The sequence below is a fragment of the Pleurodeles waltl genome, chromosome 9 (assembly GCF_031143425.1).
Source record: "Pleurodeles waltl isolate 20211129_DDA chromosome 9, aPleWal1.hap1.20221129, whole genome shotgun sequence".
Lineage (NCBI taxonomy): Eukaryota > Metazoa > Chordata > Amphibia > Caudata > Salamandridae > Pleurodeles > Pleurodeles waltl.
In genome coordinates, this window is record NC_090448.1 from 94623966 (window position 1) to 94650852 (window position 26887).

The 26887-nt window shown below is 43.8% G+C and overlaps 1 protein-coding gene across 5 annotated transcripts in view; it reads right to left on the reverse strand.

The window, feature by feature from the left end:
- The window catches only part of ITPR1 (inositol 1,4,5-trisphosphate receptor type 1), a 1104774-nt gene that overhangs the window by 1026334 nt on the left and 51553 nt on the right, over positions 1-26887 (reverse strand). The gene's annotated exons all lie outside the window — the stretch shown is intronic.

Genomic DNA, 26887 nt, shown 5'->3' on the forward strand with positions numbered 1-26887 from the left:
ACTATTTACACCCTGAGTGATAAGGTTCCCGGGGCCAATTTTGGCCCAAGGGTGGAGGCCACAAGGCCACCTCCTCCAAAAAATAATTAAGCTGGACTTTTCTTACCTTCCACCCCCACGCACCCCCCCTCCCCGCCCCCAACACGGTACCCAAAAAGTCACATGGGCTGGCCACAGGGGATGGTGTCCCCAGGGCCGATATCGGGGGGGGAGGGGGTGTCGAGTGGCCCCACTACCCCAAAAATAAAAAATACAAAAATACATGCGCGCGCACACATGCGCGCGCACACACACATATAAATGTGCTGCTTAGGTTTATTATTGGGTTCCCAAGTAAATATTTGGTGCCAGTAATTACGGAAACCTACAGTTATTACTCAGTGATATATGTATGCATGCTAAGTGGCTGCAAATCCAAATTGACTTTTTAAACTTTAATATGGGATCAGTTCTCAAAGGGCCGCTCGGCCAAAGAGGCCGCTCATAAGGGGGTTTTCGGAATGTCAGATAATATGCTGTTGAATACAGAACATAACCTGAGCAAAATATCAGTGTTGAATCATTGTCCCACAAACTCCTTAATATGGTGGGATAAGACTAAGTATAACGGTGGTTGAGGAACCTAGACTCAAACACCTATGGCTGAGAACAGAGATGGATTTAGTGTATCAATTACCCTCTGCTACACCTTTAAATAATAATCACAGATATTTGTAATAGACTGATATAAAAAGGACAGAAGAGTCAAGCAGAAAATTAAATATACAGCACTGTTGTGGCAAAACCCCCAAAAAGCAGGAAAAAGCCTATATTATGCAAATCATGGATACAATCATCTGCCGGATTGGTGACGTCTCCAACTTTATAGGAGCAGTTGTCCTTCAATTAACTTTAAATTTGAATACCATTTTAACAATATGGATTTTTATAACTAAAATCTCCCATCTTCAAAGATTTTCATTAAACGTCCACCTGATGTGCCTCAATTGCTATGAACAATCAGCAAAAAGGGTTACACATCTTCAATAATATCAAGTATGTAAGTAATATAAAACCTATCCTAGATAAGAAACTTCTATTAGATTTAATAGGTGATCTTTAGACTTATGTTGTGTGATGGCATAAAATCTTCAAGTCAGCTTTCAGAATTATGAAATCCACATTTACTGCACAAGCCGAATTCATCATGATTCATAGATCACCTTGAACACTGAGCAATTCTTAAACATGCTGGCACTGCCACAAATGGCACTCTTACATGTTTGAATGCAACAATATGAAATGCTTTTGCTATATGTTTCTTGGAGATGAATTGAAGACCCTTTCCCATGTGGGCATGTCGTGACATTTGGCTGAATCGTCCTCAAGGGCTATCAGCAAATGTTTTTTATATTTGACACTTGTTCCTATCACTAGCCTCAATAATCAATTATCTGTTACAGGAAAAGGTTTGACTGCCACACCATTTTTGGTGGGTCTGGATAGGTTATAGCTGCAGATGCAAATGTTCAATTTAATACTGTGAAACAAACTAAACATTTTCTAAAGGCGCATCTCCACCTAACTTTTATTTTTTAAAGTAGGCTCTGTACGATTTTTCCCCAGCAACTTACTGATCAGTATCTTGTGTATGAGAGATTATGTGTGTAAATCTATGCTTGCCTTTCCTTAGTTATTAGTTTGACTATCCCCACCTTCTCAATTTCTTCCACGAGGAGTGTCTCAATTTTAGGGTTACTCTTGATATTTGGTTTCTTTAATACCTGCAATCACACAATTTAAATATGATGAAGCTAAAACCAGTGTATGGGAAAAACAAAATTAAAAACATGCTTTATGTTCATTCCACCAGTTTTCTTCATTTCATGTGGTCTTAATTCTTGTAACTTGCATTGTTTGCCAATTTAAAATTTTCAATAAATAATTGTAAACTCCAAACAAAACGTGGTAGACCAACTACAAATAAATTGAAGTCCAACCTGTGCTGTAACTGTCATGCCATCAAAGTAAGAAAATTATACATCTGTAAAGGAAAGCAATTCCACCACAAAATTCAAAGCAAGTAGAAAGTCAGTTTTGAATGGATTATATGAAAAGTTCAATAGGACATTAAATTCAAGGGACACAAACAACCCAGCTGAGGTCATTCCTTAATATCAGTGCACAACCAGCTTTGACTCATACCTAGTAGCACTCTCACTTAATGGGATTATGGGTCCATCTTGGGTAACCCATAAAAAGACGGCACTGGATGAAGTTCAAGGTCAAGGAGTGCATCTGTTGTGCAGTCCCACTGAAATTAATGCCACTGTCATTCACATGTAAAAATACATGTCTGCTTTATAGACTCAATCTTATGGCAAACTTCTGCAAAGGATATTTCAAGACTTAAATGGGGATGCCTATTCATTAATAAACAAAGACACTCATTACATGACCTGCACTGTTGGTCTTCCACACTATCCTTTTTAAATGTGTTTGCTCAGCCTGGGCGGTGGAGACCATCTACAAATGTAACAACTGTGCAACAGTCACTAAACCAAAAAAGAACAATTTATGTCCATCAGAGACACCACTGCTACATATTTCAGTCCAATTTTCTTCATCCAATTTAGGATCCCTGTTAATACAAATCTACACTAAACACAATGACTAATGTCCATTAATTTTATATAGCATTATTTTGTTTAAATTAGCCTGAAGCAGCCAATAACCTCATGGGGCAAGTGCCATTGTGATGTGATGGCTTCTAAAGCTGTAGCGGTATCAATTAGCCTAATCTAAATGCAGCAATCAAATAACATAGAAGGGTGCTTGAAGTATTTCAAGCAATTCCAAAATACACCACAAGCAAACTTGCCCACAATTAACTCTTAGGCAATAAGTTGTCCTACAATATAACAAGCATTTTTTTGGACAGATCATTGACATTCCATACTTTAGCCAGACAACCTAGAGAAAATTAAAACAGAAAGGAATAAAAGAGTAATTTACCAATTGCTTCCAACTCAAGAACGTTCTCCCTCATTTGTTATCCTTTTCCTGAACAAACTATTGCAATAAAAGCAGTTTTAATATATTTTCATTGCTAGAACAGAACATCAGAAACTGGAAAGAATTAATTTAACACTAAGGAGTTAAACTCATGTGGAACAATAAAGGCATTGTGCTGGCTATACTTGGATCCATGCTGCTCTCCTACTAGTATCTAATTCACCGCTGTGATTGATCGTTCATTGTGTAACCATTAGAAAGGGTGCATGTGACATTGATTCCCTGCCCCTAGGCTATGCGCTGCAGTGCCCAATACAAGCCTCCGCCCATCCTACAAACTGTCTTTACCCTCTCGAAAAATCCCTGCTGACTGACTAGATCTATCAGAGGGCGCTGCTTTGAAAAATGTGGGAATTGGGTGTGGGTATCTCCGATTTCTTTGAGGTTTCCATCTGCACAGCAATAGATAGGGTTGAGAGAGTGTCTAGTCCAAATTCAGATCAACTTGCTAATTCAATTATTAACCTTTAGTGCTGTAGAAGGCAACAAACCCTCCAAATTACCTTTGAAATATATCTGAGTAGCAAACATCGGAGTCCATTCATGTATTTAAATCAATATTTGCATTCCACTTTTTTTTAATGAAGTACAATTTCTGAAGTCGAGTACTTTTATTGCAGTTGCCAAATGTATTCGAAAATGAAAGAATTAGTACTGGAAAGCCAATTTTTATTCACAATCACGATCCATAAATAACATTACCTAGATGCAAGTTTCACTATGTTACAAAAAGACCACGTGGCATAGGAATATCTACCTCTCAAAAGCATTAAGTATGGAGTTTAGCAGGCTGCAGGATTTTGAAGGTATTAGGATTATATTCCAAAACCACAACCCAAACTAAAACACAAATGCTGTAAATTTAATTAAAATGCAATAAACTAAAGTCAGACAGAACCATAGACTGTGGATTACACTGTGAATCAAACTTTAAACTGGCAAAAAGGCTGAGAGCCCACACACTTCCAGGTCCTGACTTGGAATCCCAGTATGAGAGACTCAGACTCATTTGTAGGACAATACATAAGAACCATAGTGAACAACACTTCATTCAAGTGCCTATGCAGCACTCTATATGAAGTTACTTCTAGATTACACGTTAAATATTTTTAAACTCATAAATCAATCTTTCACACAGCAGTTGAGACATTTATAGTATTTAAAAGATAATGACTTTAAGGCAATACATCACACAAGTGCAGCTATGGAGCCATTGCGCTTACAGTATCTGCAAAACCATAAAATGCTATGCCACCACCAGAATCTAGCCACACAAGCGGAAATAAATTCTACTACAGGCTACATAAAACAATATTTGTGGCACATTTTTAAGGATTCCATTCATCAGGAAAAATGTGGAAAATTTGTACTACTGGGGATTTTCCTTCTAGTAAAACATGAGCTATAGATTTTGCCTTAATTACATTTGTCATGCAGGAAAAGCAGCTTTGGACATGAAGCACATCAAAACAGGTAACACTGGCAGAAGGGATTAGTCTGGAAGTGAATGTAGGCCGGTTCAGGGAATTTACTTTAGCGGCAGCCAAGTTACATTAATTGATCATTGCTCTGTGACCCTACCCCTCAGACTAATTGAGAAACTGAAAAAGTAAAGCAAGGTGAAATTGCACTGTTTGAGTGAGCCTAAAAAAAAAAAAAGGTTTTCAAACAAAGGACGAATAGCACTTGTAAAAGCATTTTTTTTACAAACTTGTTTTATAGAATGAGTGACTGATATGCATTTGTTATTCTCAGAGTGCATCTGGGATATACCATAGGAAGAACGAATGACCCTATATTTCAAATATGTTATTGCTTACCATGGCTGAAATGGATTGTCAAAGCATATACGGAATAGTCCCCCTCTACTGGCTGTTCTAGGTGCACTGATTGATTCAGCAGACAAAGAGGTTCTGGACCTCTTAATATTGAGGAAGACCAAGTTGTGCACCACACTTAGATGTGTGAAGTTAAGAAGGATAAAGGTATCAATATGGCATGACGTTTTGTAGGGCTCTACTACACGACCCGGTGTTGCTCTAAGCTGCACACAGTTGAGCTGAGGCACTGAGTAGAAGTTACGAGGTGTACCTCCCGGACTAAGCTGGGACTGCTACAGATTTTCAAAACAAGGAGTTGGGCTCAACCCCAAGGTGCAAATTACAAAGACGCTTGGTACCTTGGCCCACCTCTAGTAAGGGTGAAGGGATTGACGTCTCAGAACAATAGGCCTGCAACATCACAACTAGGGAAGTAAACCACAGTGATTCTACAGTAACAATCTGGGACCTGCTCACCCAGAGCATGCTTAGCTACACAATGCAATCATAATCTCTGAAGCAAGAGAGGCTTGTTACCAAAGGACTGTCTGTAAAGCTAACTAGGCTGTCCGCCATGTAAGACCACACTGCTACACCTGTAGAAGGTCAGTTAGTGCCTAATTTGAGCCAGTGGGGCCCATCACCAGTCATTTTTCGGGAAAGGCACTTAATTTTCCCCTCAAACACTTCAGGAGGGCAGGGTGGAGGGGACAACACAAATGGGAAAGGATAGGAAGATGGAAAAACCATCCCAAAGCAAGAAAGCAGGAGCCTGCACACATGAGAAAGTTGCAGAGCGCGTCTGGTAGTGGATTAAAGAGGTATGAGGTGGACTCAAGGGGATTGTCGCAATTGGCACGTCTAAATACAATAGCTCCAGTCGCTGGCTTCTGAGCAGAGTTTCAGGCATCAGCACTACTTGTTTAACAAATCCAGCACTGGTTTCTCTGCACACCTTCCTACTTCTTCCCAATGAGAAAGTCCATGTCTTCTGGGAGAACTGTTCAACTTCAGTAATTACACTTACATAGGGCACTCTATGATCTGGCTGGTTCCTATGCGCTAATAACGTGCTATTTGCAAACTGAACAGCACTTACTTTATTGGCCACAAAGGAGTAAAAGCAGAGTTAAACTACAGGATCTCAACAGATCTTTTTTGGGTAAATTAGTCCACTGATGGAAATAAAGTAGTTCTGGAATCACCTTGTACAAATGGTACAGCACACAGTAAAGCAGCACCAAGTGAGCGCTCCCCCAAAAAGCTTCAGAATTCAGCTTCTTAAAGAGCTCATAAGATACAAAGGGTTTCAGGTCACCCAGCTGGGTACAATAAAGGAAGCAATACGAGATGAGTACTCGAAGGGAAGTGAGTGCCAAGACCAACACCCCTGTGAGTGGTACTCCTATGCTACTGTTTACATGTAAGAACAGCTTCAAGCACTACAACTAGTTGCTGGGGTGTACGCAAGTTAAAAATGTAAAACAAGAACAAAGTGATCTTAAGATACCATTTCTGTAACCAGCAATTCAAGATCTTTGATTCACAGAGGAATTTATAACAACTTTAGCAGTGCTCTTGCCGTAATGAATGCCTTCAATTAAAATTATTTTGTTATGTGGTATTGGAATTTTCTCATCTATAGTTACGATTATACTCGACTGGTTTGTCTCATTAAAAATATAAACAAGCACTGGCAATGGAAGCAGATTATAAAGATCTCATCATTCATTCACAGGTGAGTTTAGACAGTCAAACATTCATGGCGTCACTCATCCATGCTTTCAAGTAATCCATTCACTCACCCACTGACCTAGTCTTGTATTCAGTCAATAATACCAAACACCAAGCAGATACAAGATCTATTGAAAGAGGAAAAAAATGTGGCCATCAAAATGTAGCAGGTGCATCTTTTCAATAAAAAATAAGCAAAAACACCATACTAGGCAGACACCTGGCAATGGTACCGTGCATACTGCATCATTGTTTTAACAATTCATGACAGGGGATATGACCAAGATGGCAGGCGGCTAGGACGTGCATTCCTGTCACTCTGTCCCCATCACCAGCCCGCCACAGTTTAATTAGGTCTGCCCAGTAACGGATCCCTGTTCCCCAGCCTGCTGAAGCTGCAGTGCCAGGAGCGGGTCGACAACGAGCTGTGAAGTAGCTATTCCATGCCAGGAACGAGTGGCACAGTGGAGCAGAGAGCAAGCGCATTGATATGCTGGATGCCGCCAGGCTGTCTGGGACACACAGGGCTGACGCAGCATACATCCTGCCCCTTAGTCCTGACTTCCTGCCGAGTGAGCTGTGCCACCACTCTGGGACCACAGACAAGGTGTGAGACATTGTGCCTGGAGAAGATGGCAGCCACTGAGGTGGAGCCTCCTACTCCGCATCTGCATCTGCTGTTGAAGCTGCCCCCACAGCAGTCAGCCCTGGGGCCTACTTGATTGGCGGCCTGCTCAGCCCTTTTGAGAGCTGAGCTCAGGGTGTGAGGTGAGAGAAGTGGTCAGCCTGGGAGGGATGATGTTCGGTGGAGGGGAGACTGTGGGCCGGGCCTCTTAGCGCAAGCCTGACTGTCACACTGACAGCAAAGATACAGCGCTCCCCCACTAGAGGTGGCACTGCCTGACGACTGGCCTGCAGTGGCAAGTTCATCCACCCCTAGGGGTCGCTTGGATGGAAAAGACCCTCAGACATGGGCTGCCAACGGCTGGCTGGGGCTGGGCTGGGCTGAAAGAGGCCTTGTAGGAAAGAGTAGGACTTGACCTCTCCCATGTTTCCCCCAGTGAACGCAGCACAAGTAGCAAGCCTCCCGGGCCCCAAAAGCGGACTATATTGTGACCTTCCCTCAATGAGAGCGTTGAGCCCAGCGTGTGAATGGTAAGACGTTTGGGGAGGGGCCAGGAGGTCTGAGAGGTCTGCACAAATATCAGTGTACTGGGGCCACCAGATTGCATTCGCTGGGTGAATATGGTGCCTGCTTACCCCGCAACAGGGTGCTGGCTGTCTTGCTGATCTCTGGCCCTGATGGAGCCCATTCTGCCAGACAACTGCTGGATCACTGTGGCAGCTGACTAAGAGGTGAAGCGAGGGGGCACGAGAACCCTAGGAGCAAGGGCTTGGTTCCCTTGCTACAGCCACCGAGGGGACTTGGCGCACTGCGGAGGCCTCATTTGGTCCACCAGAAGCAGGATAAGTGTGGGGACTACCAGGGTCACTTTACTGGCACTAGATGACATACTTGCCCAGTGTCGACATGGCATTGGCCAGAGTTAAGAAAGACCACTCCCTCAGACATGCTGACCAAGCCTGAAAGGGGTAGCTCTGTGTCCCTACCAGTCTCTGATCATCAGTCAACAGGCAAGGACAATGATGGGCCAGTGACACGGTAGTTCCTTGAGCCTCCATTCCCATCTCTGCAAGAGGACCTTCAAGTTGTTAAAAAGGATCTACCAAGCAACTTGCGCGAGGTACATCATTATTTAGAAGCGGTGGGAGACATGGTCTCTGCCTTAAGGATCACAAATCGGGCCATGACCAGGAGGTGGAGCACCTACAACCAGAGGTGATCAGGCTGCAGGAACAGCAGATCAAACCCCAGGCCCATCTGGAGGACCTTGAAACTAGATCACGCCATAATAACGTTTGCATTAAAGGAGTGCCAATGAATGTGGAAAGGGCGGGACTTTCTGGATGCTCCAGCAGACAAAAAGTCAACTAGAGTGGGTACACAGAGTGGGCCCTCCCAAACCAGAGAAGACACCGCCGGCAGACACCCTAGTCTGTTTTCATGACTACAGACTAAAAGAGTATCCTTCGCAGAGCCCAGGAGTATCATTCGGTCCAGTTCAGGGCCCACACAGGCATGCTTTATCAAGACCTAGGTGCCATCAACCCTACACATTTGAGGAGTTTTGGCCTGTGAGTGCTCAGAATGGGGCTTGCGTCTCATACTCCTAGAGTGACCCCTTTCAGATTATTTTTTAACTCTAGGACAAGTTGCATCAAATTAAGTTGGTGGCGTGCTGGGTGCTGGCCATAGAGGATCTGCCTGAAGTTTTGGAACAAACCAGCCCCCTCAGCCAGAAAGCTTGTAAACCAGCACATTGGAGCAAGCAGGCAAATAGTACTGAAACTGGCCACCAAGATAGCTACCTACTGGTACCTCAACTGGTACCTCAACCCGCTACGCCTACATTAAGGGCAACCTGACAAAGACGGCGGATTGTTGGAGGGGATGCGGATCCCCCAGAACTTTGTTGCACATTTTATGGGACTGCCCAAAGCTTATCCACTAATGGTCTGGCATCAGACAAGATTTATCTACACTTTAACGCTCAACTCCCGATTTCCCACAAACATTGTCCGAAGACTCCACAACGTCCTTCCATTTCCGCTCAAAACACGTACCGGACGTCAAATAAGTCTGGCTTTGAATGCAGCTCTGCAAAACATTCTAACACACTGCGGTACAGATCACATCCCTACACAATGAGGGTGGTATCGCCACCTCTGGCATATTATGGGGATGAACACAACACACTCACACTTGCTGCTCAAGGAGATTCATACAGGGGATTATGGCACTCTTATTTTACTTACAAAAGAGTTCAAGGAGAACGTGTGTCCCAAATATCTATGTCTCTTACAACTGACAGACAAGGCTCCCCCAGCATCATAGGCAAAGCCTTAAAACGCTGATGATATTTTGAGAATATGGGCTGACATTTTAGCACACTAGACTGATGAGCACTCATTCTTTATTCCCTTCATTGTCTTACCTGGGTTTCTTTCCTTTCCCCCTTTTCCTCTCCCTCGTTTCTAATGTCCGTGGTTGACACTAACGTGGAGTGCTATGTCACTATTTTGCTTGATATATGTCTACATGAATAATAAAGATTTGAACCATAAAACTTCCAGAGAAACATGCCTTGTAAAGTGAACAGCCATCTTTTAAAAAAAGATAAAATAATGCACAATAGACAATATCACCCCAAGATGACTACCTAGTTTAGAAGCAGTGGCCATGCTGGATATGGTGCACTGCCTGGTGATTAGACACATTAACCCCTTCCCCGCCATGGACGTAATGGCTACGTCCATGGCAGCGCCCGTGTGGTGCCATGGACGTAACCATTACGTCCTGGGACTGGCCGTCGGGGGAAGCGCTAGGGCCGCCCTCCCAACCCCCCAGGCCAGGGCTGAAAGGGGAATCCCTTCCCCTTTCACCCCCACCCACCCCCCCCATGATGTCAGCGTGTGATCGCGCGCTGATTTCATGAAAGGGGGAAGACGCGCTGGAAGCCATTTGTTTCCAGCGTGTCTAAAGGAGAAGGTGAGTTTTTCACCTTCGTGCGGGGGGGGGGGGGGGGGGGGAGAGATGCCTCTGAAAGAGGCATCGAGGGAAAGGAAAGGGTTTTCCTTTCCCTTGATGTCTCTTTCAGCATTCCTGCTGCCCGATCGCGATGCGATCGGGCAGCATGAATGCCCACTAGACACCAGGGATTTCTTTGTGTGTGTGTGTTTATTAGTGTGGGGGAGCGACCCCTTGGGCAATGGTCGCTCCCCTTTGGGGGAAAATGTATTTTTCGTCATTGGCAGATTGGCCTTATTTTTAGGCCGATCTGCCCCCAAGGGGGGCAGAAAGCCACTAGACACCAGGGATTTTATTGTTGTTTTTTTTTTGTGTTGGGGGGCGGCCCCGTGGGCAAGGGTCGCCCCTGGGGCCCACATGTATTTTTGGGCAGTTCTGCCCCCCTTGGGGGCAGATAGGCCTATTTTTTTAGGCCTTTCTGCCCCCAAGGGGGGCAGAATCCCAATAGCGCCAGGGATATTATATGTGTGTATGTGTGTTTTGTGTGGGGGGGTGGCCCCTTGGGCAAGGGTCGCTCCCCCTGGGGGGCCAATGTATTTATCGCCGTTTCTGCCCCCCTTGGGGGCAGATTGGCCTTATTATTAGGCCGATATGCCCCCAAGGGGGGCAGAAAGCCACTAGACACCAGGGATTTTATTGTTTTTTTTTTGTTGGGGGCGGCCACTTGGGCAAGGGTCGCCCCCAGGGGCCCATATGTATTATTGGGCAGTTCTGCCTCCCTTGGGGGCAGATAGGCCTATTTTGTTTAGGCCTTTCTGCCCCCCTTAGCGCCAGGGATACTATATGTGTGTGTGTGCTTTGTGTGGGGGTGTGGCCCCTTGGGCAAGGGTCAACCCCCCCCCCCCCCAAAGGGAGCAATGTAATCTGGGCGATTTCTGCCCCTCCCCTTGGGGGTAGATTGGCCTATTTTCTTTTAGGCCCATCTTCCCCCAAGCAGAGAGCACTAGACAAGGGAAAATTAAAAAATGGTTGGCGGCGGAGTGTTTGTCAACTGGCGAAGTATTTGCTTTTATGATACTAACAGTTTTTCTCCTTTTTGTTCTAGTTCAAAGCTTTTGCTGACTTTGCTGTGGCTTGTTGCTGTTTTGGCAGTAGCTGTCCTGCGGTTTGCGTATTTGCATGTTTTAGGTAAGTAAATAAATTTACTCCAAGTGAGTATTGTTGCCATGCATGAATGACATGTTTGTAGGTGGTGTACTGAATGCAGGATTGTGTGTGAAATTGTCCTTAGATTTATGCACAATGATTATTGTGTTGTCTTATGTCTAATTTGCTTTTTTTTCTCTTTTTAGTGGGATATCATTGGTGATTGCTGTGGCTGTGCAGAGTAGTTGTTGGTGAGTCAAGCTTTTTCAGGCAAGTGAGCAGTATTGTTTTTGAGTTTATAACTCTTAGTGACAAAGATACACTTTGTTACTTATCTTACACAGTGCTGGTTGTTGGTGGTGTATTTGTCCAGTTAATTTTTGTAGGAAGGATCATGGCTAGCCGTAGGATGACCGCTCAGCAGGTTGTTAGTGTGCTTTTTGAGTCATCTTCTGACCATGAATATGAGACTGACTCTGCATCTGAGGCAGAGGAGGAAGTGCAGGATTCTGGAAGTGAATTTTCTGTCAGAGATGAATCATCTGATGATGAAGCCACTCAGTGCTGATGAAGGGCCTGTTTTGGAGGAGGACAGTGATGTGCCGATGGTGCAGGAGCCAGCGGCTGAAAGGCTTCCCATTGGAAGACCGGACACGTGGGTTGCACCAAACATGGAGCAGCCACAGTTGCCTGCGTTTACTGGTTTTCCAGGGTGTCGAGTTAATACAGAAAACTTTTTGCCCGTCAACTTTTTTGAGTTGTTTATGGACGATATATTTTTGGAACAGATTGTTGAGCAGACTAATTTGTATGCAGAGCAGTGTTTGAGGGACAATGCTGCCAGACTTAGGCCACACTCTTGAGCTAGCCGGTGGATTCCCACAAATCTGGAAGAGTTGAAAAAGTTCTTGGGTTTAACTTTTTTGATGGGGCTGATAAGGAAGCCATTGCTGTTTTCATATTGGTCTACTAGTCCCTTGATGGCAACTGCTATATTTCCTGCCATCATGAGTCGTAACCGGTATGAGCTTCTTCGGATGTTGCATTTTGTAGATAATGCTTTAGCCTTGCCACGAGATAATCCTGATTCTGACCGTCTTTTTAAGATTAGTCCGGTCCTTGATCATTTGGTAGATCAGTTTTCAGAGATCTATGTTCCAGGGAAAGAAATATCTGTAGATGAGTCTTTGGTCCTGTTCAAGGGTCGTTTGGTTTTTAGGCAGTACATTCCTAGCAAGAGGGCACGGTATGGAATTAAATTGTATATGCAGTCTGAAAGTAGTACAGGATATGTTTATAATTTCCGGGTCTGAAGTGCGCAAACCTGTGTGCATCTTAGACTATAATAAGCACATGGGTGGTGTTGATAGAGTAGATCAGAGGTTAGAACCTTACAATGCTGCTCGTAAGTCTTATGTGTGGTATAAGAAATTAGCGGTTCACTTGTTCCACTTGGCAACTTTTAATGCTTTTGTTGTGTTCAAGGATAGTTCTCCAGAGTCAAGGATGACATTTGTGAAATTTCAGGAGTCTATCATAGCTAGCCTTGTTGTGCTGGAACAGGCTAGAGTTCCTAGAGAAGCAGTGGTGGAGGATGTGGCTAGATTGAAAGATCGTCACTTTGCTGAGCACATTCCTCCCACGGCCCAAAAAAACTTTCCTGCTAAGAGATGTAGAGTCTGTGCTCGAAGAGGTATCAGGAAGGAGACTAGGATGTACTGCCCTGATTGTCCTTCAAAGCCTGGGCTGTGTGTGGGTGGCTGTTTCAGGAGCTACCACACACAGAAGAATTATTGGGAAATTCCGTGAGCGTAAACTGCTGTTTTATATTTTGATATGTTCAGTTTCACGGTTGGCATTAGTCATGTATTCAGTTAGAGCTTTTGTGTTTGTAGTTTTGTACTTATTTATGATTAGTGGTTTCTTTGTTGTTTAAAAACAAAAACAAAAAAAGGGATGGTATGTGTGGGGTGGCGCTTGGCTGGCGGTGTGCGTGGGGTGGCACTTGGCTGGCGGTGTGCGTGGGGTGGCGCTTGGCTGGCGGTGCCAGCCAAACGCCAGTCCACACATTCATCAGCTGGTGTGATTGCTGTATCAGGCATGTGGGCATATGAAAGTGATGGGCCCTTGACTCGCGCTGTCTGTCGATGCGAGTCTTGTAATGTGCTGGGCCCGTGGCTGGCGGCGTGAATGGTCTTGTGCATGTCATGTATGAAAGGTGTGTGAATGGACTTTAAAGCAGTTGGTGCCTTGTCGTGGCTTTACAGCTCACGAGCTGCGAGTCATTGGTTCAGTTTTTTGGCCTTTCAGATATTACCAGTGCATTTCACTTTTGTGAAATCGCTTGTTAATAAAATTTGATCTACTGAACCATCACTCACCCTCGTGCCAAATCCAACCAGTATGTGTGGTACAAATGACAAAACCTGCTCCGCTGTAATCAGGCGTCGCAGCACACTTGACACGCTAGGTGTCTCAGGTGGGACCCCGATGATGAAGCATGCCACCAACTTGGTTGGTGGGTGAGGGGTCTTTTTCACATAACCTAAGTGCGTTTCTTTTCACAATTTTTGTGTTTGGCACATCACAGACGTATGTGGACACATCAAAATAATATATTACAAAACTACCTGTGTTTGGGGGGGGGGGAGGGGCCACCTGTGTTTTTGGCCCTGGGTGCAGCCTTCATCTAGGGAAACCTACCAAACCCAGACATTTTTTTTTAAACTAGACACCCCAAGGAGTGCAGGGAGATGTGGCTTGCGTGGATCCCCCAACATTCTTACCCAGACGCCTCTGCAAACCGCAAAATTTGCTTAAAAAAGCATATTTTCCTGACTTGTTTGTACGATCACCGCTCCAGCACAAAATTCCTACTCCCCAGCGTTCCCCCTCAGTCTCCCAAGTAAAATGACACCTCACTTGTGTTGGTCCCCAAAGCAGAGTCAGCCTAAAGATGTATTAAAGAAGAATATGTCCTTATCAACTCGCTGTGCTATCCCCTCTATCTCTACAAGTTTTTGGCCTTATTCTGTTGCAGGCACCTGGCCCACCCACACAAGTGAGGTATCATTTTTATCGGGAGACTTGGGGGAACGCTGGGTGGAAGGAAATTTGTGGCTCCTCTTTGATTCCTGAACTTTGTCACCAAAATGTGAGGAAAACGTGTTCGTTGTGCCAAATTTTTAGGTTTGCAAAGGATTCTGGGTAACAGAACCTGGTCAGAGCCCCACAAGTCACCCCATCTTGGATTCCCCTAGGTCTCTAGTTTTCAAAAATGCACTGGTTTGGTAGGTTTCCCTAGGTGCCGGCTGAGCTAGAGGCCAAAATCTACAGGTAGGCACTTTGCAAAAAACAGCTCTGTTTTCTTTCTGAAAATGTGATGTGTCCACGTTGCGTTTTGGGGCATTTCCTGTCGCGGGCGCTAGGCCTACCCACACAAGTGAGGTACCATTTTTATCGGGAGGCTTGGGGGAACGCTGGGTGGAAGGAAATTTGTGGCTCCTCTCAGATTCCTGAACTTTGTTACCGAAATGACAGTAAAAAGTGTTTTTTTGGCCAAATTTAGAGGTTTGCAAAGGATTCTGGGTAACAGAACCTGGTCCGAGCCCCACAAGTCACCCCATCTTGGATTCCCCTAGGTGTCTAGTTTTCAAAAATGCACAGGTTTGCTAGGTTTCCCCAGGTGCCGGCTGAGCTAGAGGCCAAAATCCACAGCTAGGCACTTTGTTAAAAACAGCTCTGTTTTCTTTCTGAAAATGTGATGTGTCCACGTTGTGTTTTGGGGCATATCCTGTCGCGGGCGCTAGGCCTACACACGCAAGTGAGGTACCATTTTTATCGGGAGACTTGGGGGAACACAGAAAAGCAAAACAAGTGTTTTTGTCCCTTGTCTTTCTCTACATTTTTTCCTTCCAAATGTAAGACAGTGTGTAAAAAAAGACGTCTATTTGAGAAATGCCCTGTAATTCATATGCTAGGATGGGGACCCCAGAATTCAGAGATGTGCAAATAACCACTGCTTTTCAACACCTTATCTTGTGGCCTTTTTGGAAATACAAAGGTTTTCTTGATACCTATTTTTCACTTTTTATATTTCAGCAAATGAATTGCTGTATACCAGGTATAGAATGAAATCCCATTGCAAGGTGCAGCTCATTTATTGGCTCGGGGTACCTAGGGTTCTTGATTTACCTACAAGCCCTATATATCCCCGCAACCAGAAGAGTCCAGCTGACGTAACGGTATATTGCTTTCAAAAATCTGACATCGCTGGAAAAAGTTACAGGGTAAAACGTGTAGAAAAATGGCTATTTTATTCACCTCAATTTCAATTTCTTTTTATTTCAGCTGTTGTTTTCTGTATGAAACCCTTGTAGGATCTACACAAATGACCCCTTGCTGAATTCAGAATTTTGTCTACTTTTCAGAAATGTTTAGCTTTTTGGGATCCAACATTGGTTTCACAACCATTTCTGTCACTAACTGGAAGGAGGCTGAAAGCGCAAAAAATAGTAAAAATGGGGTATGTCACAGTAAAAGGCCAAAATTGTGTTGAAAAATTTGGTTTTCTGATTCAAGTCTGCTTGTTCCTGAAAGCTGGGAAGATGGTGATTTTAGCACCGCAAACCCTTTGTTGATGCCATTTTCAGGGGAAAAACCACAAGCCTTCTGCAGCCCTTTTTTCAATTTTTTTGAAAAAACGACATTCACTGTATTTTGTCTAATTTCTTGGTCTCCTTCAGGGGAACCCACAAAGTCTGGGTACCTCTAGAATCCCTAGGATGTTGGAAAAAAACGACGCAAATTTGGCGTGGGTAGCTTATGTGGACAAAAAGTATGAGGGCCTAAGCACAAACTGCCCCAAATAGCCAAAAAAAGGCTTGGCACCTGAGGGGGAAAAGGCCTGGCAGCGAAGGGGTTAAAAACAAGTACTGGCAAAGCCAAATGTTTCCACAGATGGGTGAGCTACTGGCTTTTTGCAACTGGGAGGGGGTGGGTAACAGGGAGGCTGGCAGATAACAGTAGGATTTTGAAAAGGCTATAAAGAAGCCGGCGCTAACCGCTTCATAGCGCATTTTAGGTTGAGATTGAAGAGGAGGGTGGGTATATTACAAGGGATGGGATGAAAAGAAATGGGGTAAGTTAATTCAAAAGAGAACCTATTTCGTGTGTCCAGGCGCAAAGTTCAAGAGGCTAGAAATTGCATAGCTACCACCAACTAGAGGAGGACAGAGAAAATAGTGTCCACGTGTTCTGCCTAGGCACGTGTGGCCTGTATAGCCAATTAAAACTTCAGAATCACACTAGGATTGGCTGAGGTGCTGCTGATTCTCCAATTCTAGATCACATTACACAACATCCCTCGCAAAAAGACTCTCAGAATATATTTAGCCCTGCGATTGGTTGTTATGAAAACTGGAATTACTGAACTTATGGGGTAATGTCTTTTTCGCTGAAAACTTATAATGGAATGTAACGCTGGATTTACAACAATCCTGAGCAAGTAGCTGACAGTGATCAAAGATACCCATTGTTCCCAAATTTGGGGAAATTATATTTTTAGTTTAGCATTGAGATCTTGTATAGTTCCCTCTCAAGCCCACCCCCAGTATTGGGGATAAGTATTTAAAAAAAAAAAAAAAAATAGGGAAGGTAAGAAGAAATGTGGAAGGGGAGAGAAGAAACGGAGGAGATGGGGGATTTAAAAAAAAAAAAAAAAAAAACACCACAACAAAAAAACTCTAGTTTAAGGCCAGCATTCACCGTATCATACCTCAGAAATAGTACATGAATTTCAGCAGGAGCAGCAGATGGCCAGTGGAGGGTCACTAGTCAAAAGGTAACAAATATGTATGTGGTCTGTGCACCAGAGCAAGCAAAGGAATGGACATATGGCAAGAGCTGCCAATGAGAAGGCAACCAAGAAGGGCAACAATGATACTATCAAATGGTAAGCTATGGGGCCAGTTCCAAGCCCATTACAGACTACCAGGGTCTTGCAAGCAAAAACGCATGCACTACATCATGCTCTCGCAGGCTTAACAGTACCCACAGAGGCAAGTCAACATTCTCAACGTGGAGAGCCAAGAGCCTCTATACTTTGGTCTGGAAACTTAATTTTCAAATACAAAAGAAAAAGGCTAAACACTAATCAAACAAAAACCCAAAGCCTTCACCAATACTAGCTCAAAGACAATTGACAAAGACAACACAGAAATCTTCACAAGCATCCTAGAGGCATCAAGGGGTACTTACCTTTCCAACCACCTCATTAATTTTCAGAAATCATACGTGGCCCCACACTATGGAGTCCTCTCAAGAGGAGCTTTCAGAAAACTGGACATCATGTTAATCATGAATGTCAACAAGAACTTGCTGCACAAAACAAAACTACACAAAAGTTCAAACTTAACTGAGCATCACAGAACCAATGGCACCAACCCTCTAAATGTTCCCACTCAACACTGCCCCTCCTAGAACACAGACCTCTACCACTTCCACCAGCACTCAAAAAGTCAAGCTCAATTGCTCCATCTGACACCACTGATGTCACCCTCCACAGAATTTCCTTTAGTCCCACAATAAATCTCTCTAATCAATCACACACTCCATCACCCTAAGTAGCTCTCCCAGACCCATTGAGCAACACCAACTAAGATCCCCTAGCCACGTAGTCCTTACATGGATCTGCAAAGTCGAAGTTCTGCCCCCACTAAACAACAATGCTTCAGTCGACCTCAAATTTCCTCAAACTCCAAGCCTATATCCAAAGCTGGGTCTAATTAACATCCACTCAGCACTGAGGCATATACATAACATTAATGACCTACTTCCAGAATCCACATTTTGCCTCAAACACGGTTTACCGATAAGACTGTCTAGAAGGGATTGTGTTATCAAGCAGTAAAATCATCTTAAAGAATGAAGAGAACAACCAAGGAGTGATGTAGTGTTAACCTATTCAATTGAGCATCCCAGCACAGACACTCCAGGCATCAGTTTCCAAATCATTGGTGCATATGTGGCCACTACTCCTGCAATCAAATGCCTCATTTCAGCAGTACTAGAGTGTACTTGTAGAATAGGATCTCAGCTTCCTGGATGACCTCAATCTTGACCTCTGCTTGTAGACCCAATGCCAGTATAAATCCTTCAAGGGAAGCCACACATGTCCTAAAGCCTTCCACAGAGAGGAAGTATCTAAGTTTTACATTTTTCTATTTTGAAACTGCATGCTGAAGCCAATGCCAACACTGGAGGTGACCCATTAAAGTTAATTTAAAGCCAAGGCTGTTTACCACACAAGATTTTAACAGGGGCTTTACCACTCGTGGGTGGGGAAAAAAGCCATCCACAAGAATGAAGTGCAGGCCATTAGCAGAAATTTATTTTTATCACAAGCGTAGAAGCCTTATCAAGTAGACTGATTAGCTATCTTGTGTATTATGAAACACTGCTCACAATGGTGGCTGCGAAGCAATTACAATACATACTCCTGGTTGGCTCTTTTAGTAAAACGAGGTCCCACTGTTCAGCCGTAGGGACCAGAGTTTAATTATGAGCCAAACAGTTATACAGTCAAATAAGCAAGTACAGCAAAACTATCACAAATTATCAAAATGATCAAGAGATGAAAGGCTCTGAGTTGTTGTATGTGACATGCTGACCTTATTTCTCAGGATTCTACAGCAGTTAATGTAGCTTTTGCATTTTTCCATTTCAAACTTGCACGTCCAATGGAATTAGTTGTCAATGAGCATTCTAGAAAGGCGGCAAGTCTTAAATTGATGCAACTGTCATCCATCAGTGCATAGTGGAGCGAAGCTTCCATTGGATATTGTAGACCACACAATCTGATTGTGTTTACTCGAACTAGTCATTTATAACACCCCAAAAGAGTTCTGTCTAGACAAAAGTAATGCATTTTTATAGCTATCTTGCAAAACTGCCTTGGGTAAATCTCAACTCTGCAGCCATAAATCTTAGCAGTATTTATAAATCCATAGAACTCCTTGCTTCCTCTACATTAAGCAAATGATCTCCAAGGCCATCCTCCATGACTGACAACCTAGCTTCAGTCTTTAGCATAGCTTCCTAGATCAATATCCCCTGCCAACTTGCACACTAAAGAAAAACAAACGGTCGAGGAATGTCTTTCCAGAAACTTACATTTTAAAAAATATTTTTCTGCTGATCCCTTAAAAATTGCTTTCTTGAAACTGGTTGCTGCCTATGTCAGAAGAGTTATTATTGTTGAACATGGTTTCTCGTGGTTAATTCAAGAAACAGCCTGCTTAATGCAGCTCTCCCTTAGTTTCACCCAAAATATTAAGTTTGTGACTGTCGACCCAAGGGCTTTGTACTGTTATATCCCGGTTGACAAGCATCCCTTTTACAGCATCAACATGATTTCTACATTAGGGTGCACCATTTCGATAATGGACCAAACGACATTAAGGATCAGGATTCTTGTGTCAAATACTTTCAGTATGAGATCCTAGTTTACACCAAAGGTGTTGAGACTTCTGATGTAAAGTGTAAAGCCTACGAGCAGTATTGTCAATGTGCTGGGAGCCAGGAGCGGAACGGGGCACTTGTCTCAAGAAACCTGAGCTACACACAAAACTTAAATGGGCTGTAATTGGAAAGGGACTGTTAATGTACTTTTGGGTGATCAGTTATTCTGGCATTTTTTGGAAGCAAGTTTATCATGATGGGCCACAAACTACTAAAACACCTGATGAAATCTGAAGGGGAGAAGAGTGATCTTTCTTCTACATAACCTACCCTTTCTAAACTACTTGAATACCACCTTGAGGTTGGGTTCACACTACGCAAGAGCAGGACAGCATACTTCTCAATATGCTCTTCTGAATCAGCCCTGCAGGACAATAAAGAGGATGAAGACGATGTTGCTTTTATTTGCAAAAGGATGTGAACCTGTCACTTCTGGAAACTATCGGCAGAAGAATGGGAAGAAGCAGACAGTAAAGATGAGACTTAGAAACATGTCAAGTTTTTTAGTGGGTTCACTGCCTGCTAAGACTTTAATGGCCATAGGCAGTCATGTGGTCTCATAGCACACATTGTTTTTTTTTTTTTTAAAAAGCTTTTTATTAGCCAACATAAAACAGCTATTGCTCTGCATAACAAATGACAATTGATACAGCATGCAATTCTATGTCAGGACCAGAGGCTTTTGATTATGCTATCTCTTTCTTTACTGTCAACACACAGCAGCCAATAAGAAAAAAAAATGTAAACTACATTTCCCATGATGCCACAGCCTCGATATGACCCCCCCCAATCAGAGCCTACCATCCTATATATATATCAATCATAATCCTCAAAGTCCGTCCTCTTTCTTTGCTGCTGCATCGTAGAGCTAAGTACTTTCATTTCCCTAGCAACTTGTATTTGTATATGCAAATGGTCATAAAGTTCAGCGCTGCCTTGTGCCTTCATGCACTTTAATGGGTTACGATTTTAACAGTATTAGTCTTAAACTTGCAGGGACTATTGATTTATTGAAGTTTGAATTAAAACTTTGTCTCGCAAGCGCTCCGTATTGTGTACTGGCCCCACCAGTGAGGAGCATTCTGAAGGCCGCGCTGCTTCATTTAGTCCCCGTTCACTAGCTGGACCCATGCATGCACAAAGACGCGTTCTCTGTGCGAGCGTGTTTTTCACTTAGTAAAGACGGTTCTCCCTTTCCTGCTTAATGCGCATTATTATTTACTCAGCGTGCCTTCAGATATACGCCCGGAGGGGCTGCAATAATACAGAGCCTGCTCGAGGGAAAACAAAATTCTGGTGCCTTCCTCCTCTTGAATTTACTGGCAAACTCACCTTATGTGTGCCACTTATTCCCCCCACCCCCCGCCCAATATTAATATTTGTGCATCTGAGACCTCTAAGATTATATTATTTATACTCCAAATATTATGACCCAACAATTTATGAATGATGACCAGTATGGGGAATACGATGCTGGCCACTATGACCAGCACATGGAAGAGCACCTTGTGGAGGTCTTAGACTTCCACATTCATGACTCAGTTAATAAAGTTTTGGTGAAAGCACGGAATCTTTTGCACAGCCTATATTCAATTTTGGTTTAAGGCCCTTTGGCGCAGGCTCGGGGAACCCCACCCCAGTAGAGGTCAATGTAAATGAGCCTGGCCGGTCATCTCATGACCCTTTAAATCAGACTAACATGGTCCTGAGTGATCACGAATATGGGGCTTTAAGAAGTCACAAAACTCCCTCTGTTCAAACTAGTCAGCAGTCTTCTGACACTGACTTCTGATTTGGACGTGTCTCTTTTGCAAGATAAACCCCAGGGTATGCATAAACGTAAGGCTCAACACACCGAAGACTCTGCGATGCCACCACCTACTAAAAATGTGCAATTTGATCCCAACGCTATTGTACATCCTAGATCCACAGAATGGATTCCATGTCAGGAGGTGGCAGATTATGTACAGTCTAGACTGAGAAAGGGTTTAGAAAAAGATGTCCGCAACACCCTGCGGTCTGAGTGCCCTCGTCCAGCGCTGCCTGGAAAGGTTGCGGAGACCCCGGAACTTGATCCTCATATGGTAACGTTTCTGGAAAAAAACAAAAAACGCTAAAGACCGCAAAAAGGGTATTATTGACAGAGCCTGGAGAGGTTGCCAGGTAAACTACTAGATATTTCTGGACCTCTTACAAAGATTCTAGACTTAGCAGTGCAGGCTAAAGAGACTCAAGAAATAATAGATCCTGAGATTCTGTTGGAATGGACCAACGGGCCATTTGTCTTTTAGGGAATGCTAACTGTTCCATTTCCATGGAGCGTAAGAAATCCCTTCTACTTCGCATCGACCCAAAATTGGCAGAGTTAGCGCCATTGGATGCCGGTCCTTCAGTGAACGGGCTTCTGTTTGGCAATACATTTGTCAAAGATTTGGCCAAATATAGGGCCACCTTCTCGGTCCTGGATAAAGCCCAAACTTCTATCAAGAAGGTATTTAATAGTGGCCTTTTTCGTAGGGCCGGGCGTCAGGCCATTTCAGCCCTCAGACTTCCAGACCATACTACAGAGGCAGAGGATCTTCCGGATTCCAATCTAACTAACTATTACCATTCAAGAGGGTGAGGATACAGGGGTCGCAACCCCAGAGGACCTCACAGGGGAGGACAATACAACTAAAACCCCACTCAGTCAGGTCTCCTATGCACTTTTTGGTGGAGAGGTAAATTTGGGGGCAGAGTGAGTTTTTTTGTACACAATTTGTCTAATCACACAAGATGTTTGGGTATTAGAAACAATACAGGGATATCATCTGGAATTTTATTCAAACCGCAAACAGTCTTCTATTCCCCCATCTCCGTTTTTCCCAGACATGAGTTCCCTTAAAGATCAGGAGGTCGAAGCTCTGCTTCAAAAGGGAGCGATTGTGCCTTTCCTTCCTCACCCCAGGAGGCTCATCAGCACAATATTTTTGGTCCAAAAGAAGGGAAGGGGTCCACTGTTAGTGCTCAATCTCCACCCCTTCAACTCATGGATTGTCTATCGACATTTCAAAATGAGGGCATCCATCTCCTTCACGACCTTCTGTTGGAAGGAGACTGGATGGTCCGACTAGATCTCAAGGGCGCCTACCTGACCATTCACATTTTCCCACCTCAACAACATTTTCTTCAGTTCTTTTGGAAAACGAGGTGTTACAAGTTCTCAGCTTTTCCTTTCGGTCTATCCTCGGCCCCTTTGTGTTTCACCAAGATTATGCGTCCAGTTGTGCAGTGGCTCAGGGAAAAAGGTGTTTGTCTTATAGTTTATCTTGACGATATTCTTATGGCACAAGAGAAAAGGCTGGTTCTCCTCCATCTTTCATGGACAATTAAGCTGCTCCAGGATCTGGGGTTTGTCAAATGTAGAAAAATCCCAGTTGGTTCCCTCTCAGATAGATTTTTGGGGGTTCAAGACACTCAATTTCAACTCAGTTGAAACATCCCTTGACCGAGAGACTGGCCATCAAGAAGGAATGGAGGAGAGCGCTGTCTGTTCCTTCGATTTCCTTGAAGGTTCTTGCCCAGTTGGTGGGGCTCCTTGCTTCATCTATTCAGGCCAGATTTCCGGGCCCCCTCCATTATCAGGCTCTTCAGAGAATGAAAATCTTGCATCTTTGCAGGAGTCTTTCCTATTCAGAACAGGTAGTCCTGCCACAGGAAGCCCAGACAGAAATTCAATGGTGGTTAACTCCTATGGATGCCTGGAATGGCAGAGCAATCTTTGCCTCTGTTCCGGAGATTGTCAGAGTCAGATGTCAGCAGATGGGGAGCCAGATGTGGACAGATGGACAGGGGGGCGGTGGTCCCCGGAGGAACTTGAATGCTCATCAACTGTCTAGAACTTCTAAGCAGGCTCTTTTGCAGTGAAGACACTGTCCGCAGTCAAAGCACAATGTTGAATCCTCTTGAAAATGGGCAATATTTCCGCAGTCAGGTACATAAACCAAGGGGGTGGGGGGTTGGAAACACGATCCAGGATGCTAGCGAAAATTGCAGAGGATTTTTGGTACTTCATTCTAGCCCACCAGATCTCTATCACAACAAAGTATATTCCAGGCAAGGTGAACGGGATAGCAGATTGTAATTCCCGATATCTTCGGGATGTCAGCAACTGGAGGTTACATCTCAGAGTTTTTCATTTTCTCAATCTTCTGTGGGGGTCTTTTTTTCAGTAACCTGTTTGCGTCCGTCTTAATGCGCAGCTTCCGCGCTATTGCAGTTGGAGACCAGATCCGCAAGCTCTTAGCTCGGAAGCATTCCTTCTGTCCTGGACGGAGGAATAGAGATGAGTTTGCCCCCCCTTTTTGATGATTCACCAAGTTCTTTACCCAAGTCATTCATCAGAAGGCAGAGATGGTCTTGGTGACACCTTGTTGGAAATCGCAATCCTGGTTCCCAGTGGTGTTGGCCCTTTGTTGTGCAGCCCCAGTATGAATTCAGAGGTCAGAGGATCTCTTATTGGATCCAACGGGCCTGCCACATCCCCCTCATTATGGAAGGACAGTTATCACTCATGGCATGGAGGATCTCAGGAGATCAAAGCAAGTCTCAGGTTTCGGAGAGCACTAAATTCTCTCTCGCCCAATCCTTGGCCTCTAGCACACATAAAAGATATGCTTCTGCTTGGAAGCGATGGTTGCATTGGTGCAGTCAGAGGGGTGTGGATCCCAGGGGGGCTTCTGTGCGAATTATTGTGGATTTTTTTGTCACATTTGGCTCCTCAAGGCTTAGCCTATAGAATGGTTAATAACTTTAGGGCAGCTATTTCAGCTAAACATCCTCCAATTGACCGGTTGGTGAACATCTGCTGATATGTAAACTTCTACGCGGTATTCGCTTGGTGCGTTCCCCCAACCTAAATATTCTGTTTTGTGGGATGTTAATATAATCTTAAAATTTTTGGTAGCATGGTCAGCTAACGAGGGTTTATCGCTGAAGCAATTGTGGGTAAATATACCTGTTATTTTGTCTGATTTCTTACAGGAGAGTGTCAGTCGTTAAAGCACTGGACATTCGGGCAGAGTGTTTACTCCTACGGGAGTTTCTTTTGGAGTTTCTAAACGTACAAAATTTAATTCTACATGTATTTCTTATCTAAGTTTTAGAGACAACTCTAAAATATGTGTGGTTAAATGTCTAAAAGTGGATGAGGATGTCACTGGTGAATTTCGTAGGAATCAGGCTGGACAGTTATTGATTTCCTTGCAGAAGCCCTTTGGGTCTGTGTCTTCAGCAACTTTGGGAAGGTGGGTTAGTTGGTTACTTCAGGAAACAGGAATTGACATTTCAGTCTTGGGGGCTCATTCTGTTAGAGGGGCTATGGCCTCAAAAGCATTTAATTCAGAGTCCAGATTAGAAGATATGTTGGCAGCTGATTGGTCTTCAGATTCTACCTTCAAATTATGCTATCATAAACCTATTGTGGATGTAGCTTCTGGGGTTGTGGATCAGATTTAAACTAACATATTCAGAAGCCTCCAGTCCGGACATAGAATCAAAAAATGTCTAGCTTACGCGACAAGAATTTTCAATTCTATTAAGGACCCAGAGGCAAGGATTATCCCACCCATGATATGAATAACTTAGGAGTCAATGTATGACATGATGTATTATGGTATAAAGTGCCCCTCCCGATGTGTTATGCAGTATGATGTTTTCTTCAACTGGAGATATTACAGATGAGAAAACTACCTGAACGTCTTCCAGGGATGGTTCCTGATGTTCTTGGACGTATGTTGCACTGGTTGTGCTGTTCCCTCAGCCAGAAGACGACATGGTTGGAGTTTGATTTAGTTGGATGTTTTAGTTCTCTAGATGAGCAAAGGAAGAGGATGGACTTTGAGAATTATGATATATATTATATGGGATGGTAGGCCCTTACTGGGGGTCATAGAGGCTGTGGCCTCATGGGAAATGTAGTTTGATTTTTTTATTGGCTACTGTGTGTTGACAGTAAAGAAATACAGCATAATCCTCACCTCCGTTTCCTTAATAGAATTGAAAATTCTTGTTGTGTAAGCTAGAAAATTTCTGACTCCTGCCCAAGAAGTTTACAGTAAGTACCAGCTCAGCAAGGGTGCAATGTCATCATTAACAGCCACCCTCGGAAGGTGCTATAATGGTTCGAACTTTGAACTCCCCAATCCTCTGCTGCTTACCCCCCCGACTGAGCACTCATCCCCCTGTATGTGACCCACCCTTGTTAGATATTATCCCAATTTTTAGGACATTTATAGCACACAATCTGTTTACAATAGTATGAGAGAGAGAAGTATATAGTACTTGAAAGATTAAGTCAGACACTTGAAGAATGGATTATTGCCACATGGAGAAGTCTACACGAAATTGCTCAATAAAATACTTTTGTAACCCAGCATGGAGTTGGGAGCCAATTAATGCGTTTCATCTGCTTTTGATGTTGTCTAAGTAAAACGCATTCGCCTATGCCTCTTGTTCAGTGGCTTAAATGTGCATGGCAGAATTTAGTGTTCGATGTTGTGGGACCATTATGAATTCTCCCTCCCCACATGAAATGTGCTATGGAATCAGATCATCATTGAACATGGCCGGAAATGAAGTTTGGGGAAAGTGACCCTACCAGGTCAGTGTGTCTTTCTTCCCGACGTATTTAACTAGGAAGGGTTTCTAGAGACCTCGGTCACAGACAATGACTATCCCCTTTCACCCACTTGGAGGGAGAACTATGTCCCAAGTACGCTAGTAAGAGAACAGGGCACGGAGAAAGAACCGAATACAACAAATACAGATGCAGTCTAAGGCTAAATATCTTGAGAGCAAGGGATCCGGTGTCCTAGAGGGTGGTGATGGGAGATCTGGTTGCTTATTCCAAATCGAATGCATTACTGATCCCATCTGAGGGCTTCAGCCAGTGTATACCACGTTCTCTGTTGCCCTGGGGACGCAGTTCGGGGCAAGAAACACAAACGAGCATGTATTCTCTTAGGCGCCATTATGGCATGATGGA